Below are 18,709 nucleotides of genomic sequence, written 5' to 3'. Positions count from 1 at the left end.
GACCCAGCATGCATGGCCTAGCAGGGTTCTGCAGGACAGCTCAACTCAAGGGCCATGATATCTTTCTATGTGTTCTCATTTTGTGTCCCACACTTGGTGAATCCCTGAGTAGTTTATGCTTAGGAGTCAAAAGACCTGGGTTTTATCTGGCTCCATTGTTTGCACACCTCATCACAAGGTCTTAGTTTCTTCACTACAAACATAGAAAACTGTTAATCACGATTTGTAAAGTGTTTTGTGCCATAACAATAAAAGCTACTGTTGCTTTTGAGTTTCTTGCCCAGTTATAATAATGGGTTCTCACATCTTCTTCTATCTGCTAAGGTGCTTTCTTGTCCCTTAGGCCTAGGAGTGGCCCAGAAAATTCAGCTCTAGTTTTGTAGCTAGCATAGAGGATTGCGAGGTTGAGGCTTCCTCTTCAGGGGTGGTTGTGGTTGTGATTGTTGTAGGGATGTTTAACTCTTTGTCACACATCTCATTTTGGAATACATTTTCAAACATGCTGCACATTTGCCCATCTTCTCAAAGAAGGTGTCAAGCATTGTTCCATTTGCTGTGTCTCAAGGCAACATCATGATCATCAAACATTGCCATCTTTCCCTGGTGTTGGTCTCCATTTAGGATTGTGAGACAAAATGAGTATGTTCAAAGTACACTTAGTTAAAAATTATTCACTGTTTATATCAAATTCAAACTTAACTGGGTTTCCTGCTAAATCAAGCTAGTCTAAGTCTCTGCTAGCCTCTTCCATTTCTAATGTGTTACCTCTAACCTGTGGCAGGTGGGGTTGAAATGAGCTTGAAATTATAGAGTTGCCAAGAGTTTGAAGTTCTCAATTCTTTTCCGTCTACACTCACTTCCTATAGCTTCAAATACTGTCTTCTCACCAAACCTATTTCCCAACTCCTCTCCCCTGAGTTTTAGGACTCTTGAACCCAGCAATCTCCTCACCATCCCTGATGAGCTGGCAGTTGATATCTCAAACCTGACATGCTCAAAGCAGGATTCTTTTTTTTTTTTTTTTGAGAGGAAGTCTCACTCTGTTGCCCAGGCTGGAGTGCAGTGGTGCAATCTCATTGGTTCACTGCAACCTCTGCCTCTTGGGTTCAAGTGATTCTCCTGCCTCAGTCTCCCAAGTAGCTGGAATTACAGGTGTGTGCCACCACACTCAGCTAATTTTTGTATTTTTAGTAGAGATGGGGTTTTGCCATGTTGGCCAGGCTGGTCTCAAACTCCTGGCCTCAAGTGATCTGCCCACCTTGGCCTCCCAAAATGCTGGGATTACAGGTGTGAGCCACTGTGCCCGGTCCAAAGCAGGATTCTTGATGCTCCCTACCTCCCCTAGAATTCCCTCATTCCACCAGTTTCTCCTGTTATATTCTACATGTCAGTACGTAGTACTGAGTGCCAACGATCTAAGAGCCATCTTAGATGCTGATCTGTTTTGCCCACATATTTTCTAGTCCATCAGCTTGTTCTGGTGGCTTGTAGCTCTCTCTCCAAACATTTCTCTAATGCCTCCTTTCTTCTCCATTCCTACTGCTAAAATCCCACTCTATGCCATTATTCCTTCTTGCCTGGACTAGTACCATGAATTGAGCAAGTCTCTTGGAATACCTTCTTGTCTCCTTTCTCCCTGCAAGTAGCAGCCAAGGGACTGTCTCAAAGCAGCAATCAGATGAGATCATAAGCCCCCTTCCTCATTGTTTTACACATTTAGAGCCCTCTAGCAGTTCCCTGTTGGAACTATTGGCTAGAAGTTGATAAGTTTGTAACAAAGGTTCTGAAATGGGGGCAATTTTGTCCCCCAGGGGACATTTGGCAATGTGTAGAGACATTTTGGTTGTCACCACTTGGAGGTGATACTGGCATCTAGTGGGTAGAGCCCAAGGATGCTGCTAAACATGCTCCAACGCCCAGGACAGTCTCCCACAACTACGAGTGCCCCCTGAATGTCCCTGAGAAGCTCCAACCTAAAGTGAGCAGTATCACAGTGTTTAAGATGAAAGAATCAGGGACTCTGCCCCCAACTCTAGCTGGAAAGTTCTTGTGCTAACAAGTCACCCATCTGCATTAATGAACATCTTCATTCAACTGCTCCTTTCAGCTGTTGCTAGGAAGGACCTTGATAGAGATGCAGCAGAGAGAAGCTGGGCTGTGCTGAGAGGCTTGTACATTCTCACCAAGAAGCATAACTAGGGTGCTTGGAGTTGACATAACCCTGAGCAAATCATATCCTCATTAAAGAATAATCCAATTTAAAAAGAAAGCCTTGTGTACTCATGGGTTGTTTTCCCAGAGGTCTCAGAGGACAGATCATGAAAGCTTTGAACCACCGGACTGTACACGGCTGCCCAGTGAATTTGCAGAGAACAAAGGCCTCTGATTTTTTTTCCCTCCAAGCTGTTAGTCTTGAGTGAAGCAGGGTAAGAAAGTTCTCTTTAGTATCTTTTGACAATTAAAGGATGACATAGGCTATGTGTTTTGATCTCTCACAAAAACTATGAAATTTTATTTCTTCTGGCGAAACATCTTTTCCAACAACATTTCAACAAATTAACAAAAGCAACTTCAGAATGTGTGTTTTTTCCACCTAAAAATGCAAAAACAACTGTTCTTTTTGGCTTTATTAAGCTAAACAGACTTGATATAAGTCTAGCCTTTCCTGCTACTGAATAATCTTATGTAATATGAATACAGCCACTGAAGAGCTAGTAATTGCTAATTATATTCCTCAACTAGCGTTCCTGTTAACCATTTTTAACTTGGGTTTCCCCTGATGGGTAGGAAGCATTCTATGGTGTGGTTTACCGGAGAAGCCCTCTGAAATCCCCTTTCGTCTGATAGGGAAAAGCCAAAACCTATCTTTGCCTGACAGGTTCCTATATATATACACACATACATATACATATACATAATGTATACGTATATGTAAAGTTTATAGATACATGTTAATATTTATAAATATTATATATATAATTTCAACTTTTAGATTCAGGGAGTACACATGTAGGTTTGTTACATGGCATATTACATAATACTGACGTTTGGGATGTGAATGATCTGATCCCTTCACCCAGGTAGTGAACATAGGATCCAACAGTTAGTTTTTCAACCCTAGCCCCTCTCCCTCCCTCTGTCCTCTAGTAGTCCCCAGTGTCTTTTGTTTTCATCTTTAGGTGTCTGACAGGTTTCAAGAACCCTGCAGTGACAAATAGACTAAGTAAAACACAGGGACATGGTTTTGGCAGAAGACTGCATGAGAGACGCAAAATGGATGTTCATAGGAGTCAGGTATGTTGGGGGCTTAGGAATAGGGTAGTTTGGACTCTCTTTATGCCAGTAGCTCTCAACTCTGGCTCCTCATATTAGAATCACTTGGAGATCTCTTAAAAAGCACCGAAACCTGGTTGGGCCCCAATCTCAGTTTCCGATTTAGTTGGCATAGGGATTTTTTAAAGTTTCCCAAGTGACTCTAATGAACATTAAGGGTTGAAAACCAATGCTCTAGACCAGGATTTCTTCACCTCAGCACTACTGATATTTTGGACTGCATCATTTTTTGCTGTGGGGACTGTCCCGTGTGTTGTAGGATGTTTTGCAGCATCCTTGGCTTCTACCCACTAGATGCCAGTAGCACCCCTTCCCCAGTTGTGATAACTCAAAATGTCTCCAAACATTGCCAAATGTTCCCTGGGAAACAAAATCACCCCCTTCCCACATTGAGAGTCACTGTCTTGGCTACTGCACGTTAATTGTAGTTACACAGATAGTATGGTGGGTAAGTAGATGAGGGGTTGGAGATTCAACTCTATAAAATAAATACTAAGGAATAAAACAGTTGTTCAATGTCCCATCCTCAGCCCAGAGGCAGGATTAGTGGTTATGTTCCCTGACTGTACTCTGAAATACCTTTCCTCTGGATTACAGGCACACAAACTAAACTGGCTCCTTATTATTATTATTATTATTATTATTATTATTATTATTATTTGAGACAGGGTTTTGCTCTGTCACCCAAACTGGAGTGCAGTGGCATGATCTTGGGTTGCTGCAACCTCTGCCTCCTAGGCTAAGGTGATCCTCCCACTGACGCAGGAGAATAGGGTCTGGAGTCAGGGAACCTAAAGCCAATTCATCCTGACTTCCTAGAACTGAATCAAAAGGAAAACCACATCTCTCCACACCGAAGTAACAAAAGGATCAAAGGCTACTACCTTTGCACTGTGCAGATGAAAAATGGGAAGTACCTCTAATTGGTCCCCTTCTGCAACCAATCAGACTGGTCGCAGGACTAGTCTTCATGTGTAACTTTGTAACTTCACTTCAGCCTCTGATTGGTCACCTCCTGCAACCAATCAAACTGGTCGTGGGCCACTCTTTCATTTACATAGGGTATAACCAAGTAACCAATGGGAAATCAGTAGAGGGTATTCAAACCCCAGAAAATTCTGCAACCAGTGATCTTCAGCTGCTTGCTCGAGCCCACTCCCATTCTGTGGAGTGTACGTTGGTTTCAATAAATCTGTGCTTTTGTTGCTTCATCCTTTCATTGCTTTGTTTGCGTGTTTTGTCCATTCTTTGTTCAAAAGACCAAGAACCTGCACAACTCATAGTCAAGTCCCTCCACTGGTACCATCACCTCAGCCTTCCGAGTAGCTAGCTCCACAGGCACGCCCACCATGCCTGGCTAATTTAAAAAATTTTTTTTGTAGAGACAAGATTTCACCACGTTGTCCAGGCTGGTCTTGAACTCCTGAGCTCAACTGATCCCCCCCACCTCGGCCTCCCAAAGTTCTGAGATTACAGACATGAGCCACCATGCCTGTTGGCTCCGTATTATTAATAGTCTATATTTGAGTATAGGTGCTTCTTGACTTACAATGGAGTTACATCTCAGTAATCACATCATAAGTTAAAAATATCATGAGTCAAAAAGGCATTGAATACACCTAACCTACTAAACATTATAGCTTAGCCTAGACTACCTTAAATGTGCTCAGAACACTTACATTAGCCTAAAGTTGGGCAAAGTCATCTAACACAAAGCCTATTTTATAATAAAGTGCTGAATATCTCATGTAATTTATTGAATACTGTAAAGTGAAAAACAAAATGCTTGAATGGATACTCAAAGTATGGTTTCTACTGAATGTGTATTGCTTTCGCAGCATTGTAAAGTCAAAAAATGGTAAGATGAACCATCATAAGTTGGCCCCCATCTGTACACAATCCGTGGTCAAAATCATTTATATAGTGCTAAAAATTTATCTCTGAAAGGAAAACAAATGATTCTCTCCTTAATCTAGTCTTTTTTTCCCTGTAGGAAGCCTTCTCTCCTCTTCCATTCAATACTCCTCCAGAGATAACTTTCTAGCTCTGGGTTGCCCAATATAGTAGTCACTAGCCATGTGTGGCTTGTTAAAAGTAAACTTAAATTAATTTAAATTAAATAGAAGCAAAAATTCAGATCCTTAATCACAATAGTTACATTTCAGTTGCTCAACAGTCACTGCAACATTTAAGCTAGTGGCTAGTGGCAGTAACATTCTAATGCAGAAATAGAACATTTTCATCACTGCAGAAAACTGGACAGCAGTTTATAACCATAGAGCTTATGGTAACATTGTCATGCTTAAAAACCTGTGTTAGTTCCCATTGCCTCTAGGATCAAGTTCAGTCACCTAGCTTGGCATTTAAGAAATTTTACTATCTAACTTCAGATGTCTCCTCCAAATCCCTCTTTGTTCCTTAGTCTCCTTTGAGCAGCCCATCCCTTTATAGGAAAAATCAATGCACTTCCCTACCTCTCAGCCTTTGTCCATATTATTTTATCTATCATGGATACTCTTTCTCTAACTCCACTTGGCAAATTCACGCTTGATCTTCAGAGTTAGTTCAAATGTCCCTCCAACCTCCCTTCCCACCTTAGTTCTCCGGATACCAAACAATTGCTCCATTCACTGTCACCCCGCGGGACTTGAATACCTGTTAATTGCATACATGTCACATTTTGTCATAAATAGTTATGTCTCTATCTCCCATGCTTAATTCAGTGCTCCTGAGTGGCTGTATTTCTCCTTGTATAACCAAAGGCTAACAGAATGTAGGCAATCACATTTCAAAGAAATAATTGGCTAGCTAACGAATAAAATGGCATGATTCGACACATTTAACATCACAGAATTCTAACAGCCCACACCTGCATGCAGTTGATAGAATTCTGGGATTGTTCTTGATGTTCTCTGGGATAAGAACATCTGCCTTTAATTTTATGAGCAGGATGAGCATATTTGGTGACTTAGAGGGCTCTTTACTGAGATAGATGATAAATTTATTTAAAGGTTGTATCTGATGGGTTGATAGTCACAAAGAGTAAGAAAGAAAATACAAAGGAAATTTATTCTTCTTGTATGTAGACTTCATCTCTCATATTAGTTAAACAGAAATATCTCAAAAGAATGAATATTAAACTAGAAAAAATCATTTAAAAGATCAGATTAATATTACAGCAACACAGTGTTTCTTCCCTGACACACTCTTGGTTCTCTCTAAAAGGTCATTTGTCTGCACTACCAAACTCAGAGCTGTATCTTACACTTCCTTTCTCTTTTCCTCAGCACCTAACACAGGGTCCAGTGCATAGCTGGTCCTCAGTTAATACTTGCTGAATAATTAAGATTAAAAAAAAAAGAAAACAGGTGGTTATAATGGAGGGGGTGGTGTGAACACCAAGTCAAACAAGATTGAGTGAAATTATTATTCAAGACTACATCAGCTTTCTATTACTGCCGTGGCAAATTACAACTAACTTAGTAGCTTAAAACAATACACATTTATTATCTCATGGTTTTATAGGTTAAAAGTCCAATGTAAATCTCACTGCACTAAAATCAAGGTGCCAGGTGCACAGCATGCCTTATGGAAGATTTAGGGGAGATTTTCTTGCCTTGCCTTTTTCACCTTCTGTGGGCTACCAGAATTCCCTGCGGAAGGTGAAAAAGGTAATTTCAATGGCAAGTCAGGTCCTTCTGGTGCTGCCATCAGATGGCCCTCTGACCGCAGCTCAAAAAATTTATCCGATTTTAAGGACCCATGTGATTATCTAGATAGAGTCCACTCAGCCAACCCAGGATAATCTTCCCATCTCAAGATCCATACCTTTAATCCCATCTGCTAACTCCCTTTTGCCATGTAACATACTCACAGGTTCCAAGGGCTAGAGGGTAAACATCTTTAGGGGACCATTATTCTGCCTGCTACAGGGGAATCACACAGAATGACTAGAATTACAAAGAAAAAAACAAGCAACTGCTACATGTCCCTGGTCTTCTCACAAGCAGCATGAAATATGAATGCTTAAGCTTGAATACACCTTTTTCTAAACCTACTATTTATCAATGCAAAGGCCTAAAAATAACCCTTTTATGTTCAACAATAGGATAATAAACACATAAATTCAGAGGCAATAATATGGTGCAAATGTGGTAGAGTGAGGAGAAATAATTTTTTTTTTTGAAAAATCTTTAATGCCATGAGAACATATTCAGTTTCCTAGATCTATTTAAAATGGCTTTTTTTTCTTAGGATACTAATAATATATGTGAACTCTTAATAGTTTGGAAACGCAAAAAACTTTGAAGTAAAAAAAAACCACCCTAAATCCCACCAAGCAGTCATAACCAGTTACCATTTATGTGTCTATCTTCTGATATTATGTAAATGCATGTCAAATTAGATATGCATTAAAAATATTAACTTATTCTAAATGATTCTTTAAGTATCCTATTTCCCCTCTAAATATTATCCTAAATATGTTCTCATGGCATTTATAAATAGTAGGTTTAGAAAAAACTGTATTCAAAAATCTGTATATATAACTCTGATTCTTTCCTTAAGGATGTAAATGAGGAATTATCACATCAGAGACCATTTTAAGACCACTGGTATTTGTCACCCCATTTCCCTCCATAATGACTACACCAGATTTACCCCCATGAGCAGTGTACAAAAGTGCCCTTTGCAATGAACTCTGAGCAATGTTTACCAGTGCTATGGACTAAATTATGGCTGTTTCCCCAAAATTCATATGTTTAAGCCCTAGCCACCAATGTGATTAGATTTGAAGATAGGGCTTTTAGGAGGCAATTAAGGTTAAATGAGGTAATAAGGGTGGGGTCCTAATCCAATGAACTGGTGGCCTTATAGGAAAAGGAAGAGAGAAAGAGATCTCCTTCACATACATACCACATGCACATGCACCGAGGAAAGGCCACGTGAGGACATAGTGAGAAGTCGGGTGTCTCCAAGTCAGCAGGAGAGCCCTCACCAGAAACAGAATTGGCTGTCACCTTGAACCTGGATTTTCCAGCCTCAGAAACTGCAAGAAAATGAATTTCTGTCATTTAATCTACCTAGTCTATGGTAGCTTTTTATGGCAGCCTGAGCTAACGAGCTAATGAGCTAATGAGCTAATGCAATGAAGGGTGAAAATGATTTCCTTGTTCTATTAATGGTGATGATTTGATTTCTAGAAGGATGGTCACTTTGTTTACAGGCCACTCTTCATGTCTCTGGGAAAATTCAGAGTCAAATATTTTTGGACTCTAAAACAGAATGTTACAAAAATCATAAGGCATAGAGGACTGAAATTCAACAGCACTTCCACAGAGCTAGAATTGTGTTCTTTAGAATAATGCATTTTTAAATGTCTGCATCAATCAGAACAAACGCTTCAATCCATTTACATAAGCCCTTTTTGATTTTAGTCTCCATTTATCTATTTTTAAAGGCTTAAAGATCTAGCTACAAGAGTACCAAGAAAACTCTTTTGCCTTTGTAGATGAAGTTCACAACATGTGTGCTAAACTATTTGATTCCTTCAAGCACCATATGAGTTAGGTGGTGTTGAGGTTAATTGGGTAGTATGGATGGTGGAAGGAATTGATTGACTTGAAGGACATGAAGATGCAAGGCTAGTGCAAGAAACCATGTGTGAAACCAGTGCATTTGGAGCCACATGTAAAGGTCACTGAGGCCTTCTTGAACAATTTTAAAATAAGAATGGGTGGGAGGAAATTGAATACAATTTTATATCCTTGTGACTAGAAAGGAGATGTGAGCTAAGAAGAGAGTTCAAACATGACCAAATGAAGCGGAGGCTAGCAGCCCAGGCAACAATACTCCTTTCTTGGTGGGTAATGACATTATAATGAGTAACTGCAGACAAACAAAAGTCAATAGTTCTTACACGTAGAGTAGCACCTAACACAGCAAGTAGTACCTAGGGGAAGGTCTGAGGAGGAGTTCGAAAAGGGTTTCTTAGATAGGAAAGGGTTAAGTCTTATTATTGTACGGAAAGATTGTATCTACTCAGGGGGATGAGAGTAATCACAAATATACAGTGGTTATTATGCCCCTTATATAGAAAATGAAACTGAGGCTCAGAAACCTCAAATAGCTCCCCTAGAGTTACACAATTGTTAGTGCTGAAATGTGAACTCAAACCTTCAGACTTGAAGCTGGAAATGAATTTCCTTGGCTTCAATGTCTCCATCTCAAAAATGACTGTATTTTTGGGAAGGCTGCTTCAGAGTTCATGTTCTATTGGCCATTCCACTGATTCTGCATCTCCTTGACAAACGAATCTTGGGCCAAAAGTTCATTGTGGGGACGCTGTTGGTGAGTACATTAATCTGATCAGATGTATTCTCATTGGAAATAATATTTAAAATGGTTACTGAGTTTGGAGGATGCAGATGTTAAATAAATAAAATTGGAATATCCTCTTTCTCTGTTGCTTAGAACTTTACCCATTTCCCTTGTCTCCTCACTAGCACCTGGTGGCTTCCCCCTACCTCACAATTTCTTTTCATGCTCCTTTGGTGGGTCTTTTGCCTCTGCCTTCACCTCTAAATGTTGAGCGCCTCAGAGGTCTATCCTGTGTCCCGTATCTTTTGTCCACACTCTAACGGGCAAACTCATCATGTCCGACATCTTTAAAATATTCACTCCCAGGATTCTAGATTCCTGTATCCAAAAGCCAACTAGATATCACTATGCGGAAGCTTAATAAGTATCTCAAACTCAACATGACCCAAGAGAATTCTCTCTTTTGCCAATCAGGTTTTTTCCAGTCTCATATATCTCGGTAAATGGTTTTACCACCCACTCAGTGCTCAAGTAATTGTTCTTGATTACTGTTTTATAGCTTCCCTCACCTTCCACACCCAATACTTCTGGAACAGCAAGTCCCGTGAATTCTATTTTCAAACCACCTCTCAAACCTTTCAACTTTTCCCCATCTCCACTGGTGTCACCACCCTTTGTCACCTGGGGCTAGTACAAAAGCCTCCCAACTAGTTTTCTCTGCTTCCACATGAATTGTTTTGTAAAAATATAAATCACATTAGTTCTGGGCTCAAATCTCTCTGATAACTTTTCATTGCACTTAGATTAAAAATCCATCCTTCTTAATCTAGTTTATAATGTCCTTCATGAGCTAACCTCTGCTGACCTCTGAGACTTCATCTGTCCATTCACCCATTGGCCCACTATCCTCAGCTACACTGGACATTTTTCTATCCTGACACTCACCTAGCTTATTCTTAACTAAGGACCTTGACTCTAACTTAACTCTGTGCCTGGAATGTCCCTCTTCCTCCACATTCTTGTGGATAGCTCCTTCTTGTCATTTACATATCATCTCAAAGGTCATGTTTCCAGAGAGACTTCCCTGACCATCCCATCTAATTAAGGCCTATTTTTCTTACATATTGATTTGAGTGTTTGTTCACTAGAGTAGTTCCATGAGAGCAGGAAGCAGATCTATCTTATTGAGGACGCTCCTAGTATCAAACTATCTGCGGAAGAGGAAACTGAGAATCCAGCATAGTCTTAGAAGATGGGGGAGTTGCTAATGGAAAGAATCAGGTCTCTGAAAGACTTCATAGAACACAGTACCACACTTTCTGACATCCTCTGCCAATCTCATTCGATTGTGACATGGGCAAGAAACAAATCTTGGTTGTGTTTGCCACTGAAATTCCAGGGCTGTTTGTTACAATGGTTAACCTCTTCTGACAAATTTCACAAAATTCCATTTACCCTCGCTTTGCCTCACTACGTATTATTCAGTTTAAGATTCGGTTCACTGTCCTCCAGGAAGCCTTCCTGACTTCCTGTGGCTGGCTTTTGTGTTCCCACGGCACCATGTGCATTGTTTCATCATGTACTAACCACATTGTATTATATACTGTCTCCTCATGTGACTAAGTTTTTCCTGAGGTCAGAAACTATATATTTTTCTTTTTTGTGTTTTTATAGCCTATTACAATGTCTGGCACCACAATAAATCTTTGTTAGATAAATAAGCCGTAGACAGCAAGCAGTTCAGGTTTTAATGGAGGGCAACAGTATTTCTTTGCAATGGTTAACAATACTAGTAGAAACATTTAGAATATGAAATGAAAAGTGGGGAAAGGCTTTATGAGTATGAATTTATTTGAATGAAGAAAAATTTCAGTGTTACTTAGGCTGAATAAAGACACAATGATCATTAAGTAATTCTAGAAAATAGAGATGATTCTAGATAAATGATCCTTATAAGATTCCTTTGATTCTGTTAATTGCAATCCAATACATAAATATTGAAGACTTAGTATGAGCAAATTACTCTTTTTCATATGACAAAGAAGAAAATACTTCTGCCAGTTAACATTTTATAATTCTATGACCTTATGATTCTGAACACCTACGTAAGATATTTTTAAACCTTGACAGTTACATTGGGAGATTTACATCAAGAACCAGCATTATGGAGATAGAATTTGCATGGAGTTCTATCATCAAAGTTTTACTACAAACTGGGGCCACTGGGTCATTTTTAGATACAGACCATTGGTTAGTGGCTTCTCCCCAGAGTGAACTGGACAGTCATGTGCCACTTGGCAGTTTTCAAGGTATGAGTTTGTTCTGTTTGATGTTCTGTCAATTTCTCTAGGGGACAAGCAGCCAGATGGTTAATTGCCCTTCCTTAAGCACAGACACACTCACAGAAAAGGTGTGAGGAAGGACCCCTCCGAAAGAGGAGTCTCTCACATAGCAGGCTGAGCTGCTGTACAGAGTTGAGATTGTTGACCCACTGATTGTGCCTGAAAGGCTTTTCAGCCACACAAAACCCTGGGCTTCCCCATTAGCATATCAGAGGTGGCACAGTGGTGGGAAATACTGCAGGCAACAAAGGATGTGGCTCAGTGGTATTGTCTCATTGGTGCTTACAGAAGCAGAAAAAATGATAATCGGGCCAGAGTTGCAGTGATGGACAGATGTTGACATATTTTCTTGGGCGACCAATGTCTTCCACTCCCCCTCCATCAGTTGATCCATTCTCAAGACTTCCTACCCCTCCAGGCACAGTTCCTCAACCAATACACAAGGAAAAGCCACGACACAATCAAAACCTCTCTTGAGCTGAAACGAAGACACAGTTTCAGCTTTAACTTGAACCATGCCTGGAAGGGATTTGTCATTTTTCTCAGACTTGAAAGTCTTATATGGAACATAACTTGATGATAAATAGGAGAGTCAGCTGCCAGTTACTAATACCATCATAGAGACTGAGTCACTGTTGATGTCACCGCGACTCTTTGCAGGATCAGCCATCTTATTATTTTATACTGAAAGGGAGAAAAGAGGTTTAGTGAAAAAGTCACTTTACATTCTTATTGTCCTAAATTATTTCCCATCTCTGAAGTTTGAGACCAGTGTTCTATGCTCTATAGCAATGGCTCTCAACTGGAGGTGATTTTGACCCCCAGGAATCGTGGCAATGTTTGGAGGCATTTTTTTGTGGTCACAATTGGGTGAGGGGGTGCCACTGGCATTTAGTGGATCGAGGCCAGGGATGCTGCTAAAGATGCTACTATGCACAGGACAGCACCTATGATAAAGACTTATTTGGCTCAAAATGTCAATAGTGCCGAGGCTAAGGAACTCTATGGCCTTCTTTGTGAAGCTAATTTACAAATTCTTACTGAGTCAAATGCTATTGATAAATGGGCACCTTGAGGCACTTATAGCCCCATGCTCACTATATTGATTTAAAATATTGAACAGTTCTTGACAAAGAACAGGGCCGAAATTAAAATTTCTTATCCTTGGCTGCAATATTGAAAGATTTTATCTAAGCAGTGGGTGTAAAGTTTGAGAAAATTGTATATTGAGCACTGAGGGGTAAAAATTTTCCTACATGCAGTAAATTGACTTTCTTACAGCCAACAATATGTCTTTTACTTCACGCTCAGCTGAGTCTTAAATATGCTCCAAATGGCATAAAATTTGATTGAAGAATTCTTTCTCCTCACTTGGAATATTTATAACCTCTGGAAAATGATACACTGGACACACTATATGTTGTTCAATTATATATATTATATATAACATTAATTACATATATAATATCAAATTACATTTAAAGTCACATGTATTAGGTTTGTGCTTAATATCATGTTCTCTTGGCTTAAATTTTTTTTCAGCTCAATATTTACAAATCAAAATATTTGTAATTGTATGTATACATATATATATGCCTAGATAGATAGATATGTCTAGAGAAACATATATTGTTTTCCTTAGGTGCAAGTTATTCTATCCAGGTAACTACATGTTGACCAAACCACTCCTGATCTAAAGCACGAAAGATTATTGGTCACTGGTTGTGATATCTATTAGTATACCATTTGCATAAGTGTCTTTTCCACAGGTTAAAGTAGATTTTGTATGCCAGTAAAATAACTGCAGATGATTATAATGGACTTTATAAAGAAAAATATAAAATGGAGACCAAATTAATTGTCTCAGTTTACCTTCAACTATCTTAAGTTATGGTCTACATGATATACAGTTTTGCTCTTAAAAGTTTTTGATTAAAATTACCCTATTGTATTGGAATTCATCAAGCCTAAAGCACTTTCAAATTCACTTCACTCTCTGATAAAGACACTTTACCACTTGTAAAAATATTTTTGCTTCCTGTAAAGCACAGTGTTATGTATTCTAACACAGTGGTTCCTATCAGAATCAATTGGGCCCTAAAGGTATACTCATTTCTTAGGCCCTGCTCAGACTGCTTGAATCAGAATATAAGAGGATAAGGCCCAGGTATTGATATTAAAACAAAGCAAAACAACAATAACCCCACACATACACACGCGCGCACACACACACTCACACACACGCACACGCCAGGCCATTCAAACATACTGCCATGGTGGGAAGACCGGCTGAAAACTCAGATCTAAAGCACAGGCTATCATAGGCAACAGAATTGGCAGGTAAACTGGGAAAATATTGCCCCATAGAGATAGTAGGGACATTTCCCTGTTTTGGCCTTGAGGGGAGGTGGAGGGCAGGAATAGCCCAGGAGAATAAGTTTGGTATGCAACAATTTAGCAATGATTCACTTTTTAAATTGCCATCCGGTATGATAAAGTCTTCCTGGGGAACTATAATGCAAGAATGCTGGGATCCAGGTGGGGTTCTTAGTTCTGGCTCTTTCCCCACCAGCTGTGGGTGAGCTCTTCCTTTACTCTTCCCAGCCTCAGTTTACTCACCTGTAAAATGAGGGGCTTGGTTATTATTTCTACTGTTTCTGTTCAACTTAGAAAAATAGCTATGAGTCATAATTATGAACTTAGAAAAAATTAAACAGTTTACCATTGTATACTTTTCATAAATTCATAAGGCGCTGTATGGCAAAATGAAAAAGAATTTATAAAGGATTTTTTGGCAATTTGTAATTCAGACATAAATTTGATCATATCAGGAAAATGGGCCTAGTGTTTTGGCTGCTTTCTACAGCTAAATGTATCTTATACTGGAGTTTAGCAAATTTGTCTGTAAAGAGGCAGATAGCAATTATTTTAGGCTTTGAAGGGTAGGCCACAGAAAAGAAAATTGCAAAACCTTTAAAAATATATATCATTAAAAAAATGTGAAAAATAGGGCCAGGGACAGTGGCTCATGTCTATAATTCCAACACTTTGGAAGGCTGAGACAGGATGATTGCTTGAAGCCAGGAGTTTGAGACCAGCCTGGGCAACACAGCAAGACCCTGTCTGTACGAAAGTAAAAAATAAAAACAATTTGCCCAGTGTGTTGGCACATACCTGTAGTCCCAGCAATTATGGAGGTAGAGGCGGGAGGAAAGCCTGAGCCCAGGAGGTTGAGGCTGCAGCGAGCTATGATTACGCCACTGCACTCCAACCTGGGTGGCAGAGCAAGACCCTGGCCCCTGTCTGTGAAAAACAGGTAAGGGCAGGGTTTGACGATCCCTGTGTTAAACAATTAGAACATATATTTGGATAAAAACAAAATGACTTGCTTTTATATAACAACAGTTGTTAAAAGCTATTGCTATATGGAGAGATCGAACCCGGGCAATAAGGAGACCTGCTGAAGAAGTTTTTACTCAAAGCCTGCATGGAAGCCACCATCATGTGCCCCCATGACAAACTCATCCTAGTTTGCCAGTGACTGGCCCAGTTTAAGCACTGAAAGTCTCAAGTCCCAGGAAATGAGGATGACTGGTTATTTTACATCTGTGACTCTTGGAAAGGTTTCTTTATGGAAAATCTAGGATCAAATTGAAAGGGAAAAAGCTTCAGATGGAAATGCTTTCAGGAGCTTTACCATATAAACAACAGGCAAAGATCTCAGCTGGAAAACTTTAAAGGGAAAAATTGTAAGAGAATATTTGCAGTATTTTTTTTTGGCTTGAGCTCAATGGATTCTAAATCTACCTACCCATTAACAGCATCAGTTCAACAGGCTGTAGATGAGGAAAGTGCTTTTCACAAGGTGTGTCAGGTCTTTTTCGTAGAATCAGTTTATACATCCTCTGGATATGATAAATGCTGGGCATTATGATGAAACACAGCCCAATGTTACTACTCAGAAGTTGCAGGATTTAGAATTATTTCCTGGGTTTGCCCGAAGAGGACATGTGACATGAAACTAGCTGTGACCCTAATTATGAATATAAAGATTACTGGTAGAGACTACCTCTGAAACAATCCAGAATAAAGTGGGAGCAATTTTCTCAACATATTATTATGTGCATCTGTGATATTATTGTAATTTGAATCTTTAAGACTAGAAGCTCAAAGCTCAAAAGGTGATTTTCTCTGAGGAACTTGTCTTGAATTAAGTACACAAGAAGCTGTGTTATAACCACATGGTTTTCCAGTTGTACTTCATCCAAACAGGAATCCTTCTTAAAATATAAATATTAAAAAGCAGATCTAATAATTCAAAAGAGGATGCCATCGGCTAAAACAAAATCAAGAATATAATTTAGAACCTTTTACAATATTCTTTCATTTTATTCAGTTTATCGAAATTTTAATCCCGTGTTTGAAGCTTCCAATGTGTTCTTTATGATTCACCCTATTTGGGGTCATAAAAGCACCTTTTGGCCGGGTGTGGTGGTTCTCTCCTGTAATCCCAGCACTTTAGGAGGCCAAGGCGGGCAGATCACTTGAGGTCAGAAGTTCAAGACCAGGCTGGCGAATATGGCGAAACCTTGCCTCTACTAAAAATACAAAAATTAGCCAAGCATGGTGGTGGGTATCTGTAATTCCAGCTACTTGGGAGGCTGAAGCACGAGAATCACTTGAACAGCTAAGGCAAAGGTTGCAGTAAGCTGAGATCACACCACTGTACTCTAGCCTGGGCAACAGAGCAAGATTCCATCTAAAATAAAAGAAAATAAAATAATAAAATTAATGCACCTTCTTTTCTGGGCTTCAGGTCAACTTGCAATCAAAAGCCATTGCTTCCTTTAAAGCTGTGACGATAGGCAACTCTGTTTAGAAAGTATTTCAGCAGAATTATTGACACTGGAAAATACTCAGCATCTAAGTGGGCCTTCTTTCCTTCTGCATGGTATAAAATTGAGGGAAAAAAGGGGAGACCTATTTAGGTAGCAGTTTGATGTTTTAGTTCTACAAAACACACAGTGACAAGTGTCTTTTCCTAGATGAAAACAAACATTTTCTTTTGCTATAAAGGGAATGGATGTAGCATTAGGAACCCAAACCATGAAAGTCCAGAATGGTTTAAGTGTTTGTAAGGAAAGGAATAAAGGACCAGGGGCCGTTAGGGTGCACTGTGCATGGTCTTGGAGGAATTTTAAGGAAATAGAAAGTATTGCTTCACCTCCTTTTTCTCGGAATGTGCCAGTGTGTATTGCCATATAAATATGTTAATAAATATGCATGCAATATCTGTTTTTAAGGTTCTATTAGTTCCTACTTACCTACCCCTATTCACTCAAATCCAAAAGACAAGTGGACATCAACTTCTTGTTTCACTTAGTGAAATCAGGAAATTCTTATTCATTTTTCATAACATATTTATTATTATTACTGTTTTGAGACAGAGTCTCACTCCATCGCCCAGGCTGGAGTGCAGTGGCACGATCTCAGCTCACTGCAGCCTTGACCGCCTGGGTTCAAGCAATTCTTGTGCCTCGGCCTCCTTCATTCTCCTGAATAGCTGGAATTACAGGTGTGTGCCACCATGCCCAGCTACTTTTTGTAATTTTTTAGTAGAGACAGGGTTTTACTATGTTGCCAGGTTGGTCTCAAACTCCCGACCTCAAGTGATCCACCCACCTCAGCCTCCCAAAGTGCTGGGATTACAGGCATGAGCCACCACGCCTGGCCCAGTTTTCATAACATTTTAACACATAAATTCCAGTACCACTGGTTGTACGCAAGGTAAATTTTTCTAAATTATTTTCTGAGGTAAACATAAATATGGGAACCTTTTTTCCTTAGTGGATCTTGTAAATAGGTGAGGACTTACCTTGCTCTCCTACAAAACTTTCCAAGGAACAATAGCTAACGTTGAGCCCCACACAATCCCAACCTTGAGGCCTGAGTCACATGGCCCTGCTGTCCCTGCCCCCTATGCCTTCTACTGCCCTGTGGATCCAATTCCCGTTTTAAATATTTTTCACATGAGGATCTATTCTATGACTCCCTGTTGCCCTTTCCTCCTAGGGTCGCTCAGAACCACCACTCCTCTCATGGTGCCTGTAGACTGGTTATTGAACCAGAGTCTCAGCTGATGCTGGGGCTGTAATTCTGCAAACCTCATTGCCCCATTGCCATCTGACTCCCTTTTTTGGCTCTGCCAATAGGGGGTGCAAAAGGAGGTAGAAGCTTGGAGGATGGATAACTTCTCATTTGCTTGTTGGTCCCATGAATGTCATCTCAGGCAGGCTTCTTTGCCCTGGGCACAATTGGTTCCCATTTCAGCATCATTTTTCAGCCCCTTAAAGGTACCAGCACCAGCTGATTGAGTGAGAGCTGCTCCTCAGAGGCCGGGGCCCCAGCCCTTCAAGGGTTCTTCCCATAGATTTTAGGTTCTGTTAACCCCAAGTTCTTCCATTTCCCCCCTCCCCCGCAGGCCTAGGAGTGGCTGTTGTCTTCAGTAGTAGCAACTACCTCTGTTACCTCCATGTTCCCACCTCCTCTTTTCAGTCCTCTAATGCCTATTTGACTGAGTCTCTATATTCAATATTAAGATTAAAATAACAGGTGTGTTTCTCCCTTTCTCAATCGCATTTTGATTGAGACTCAGCTCTACTATAGGCCTCTAAGGCTCTGATTTCTCAAACATGCCACGTGGTGATGGAAGGGAG

This window comes from Trachypithecus francoisi, unplaced genomic scaffold, assembly GCF_009764315.1.
Source record: "Trachypithecus francoisi isolate TF-2019V2 unplaced genomic scaffold, Tfra_2.0 Lachesis_group6, whole genome shotgun sequence".
NCBI classification, from domain to species: domain Eukaryota; kingdom Metazoa; phylum Chordata; class Mammalia; order Primates; family Cercopithecidae; genus Trachypithecus; species Trachypithecus francoisi.
The sequence above is the reverse complement of the archived record's forward strand: the minus strand, read 5'-3'. Positions refer to the sequence as shown.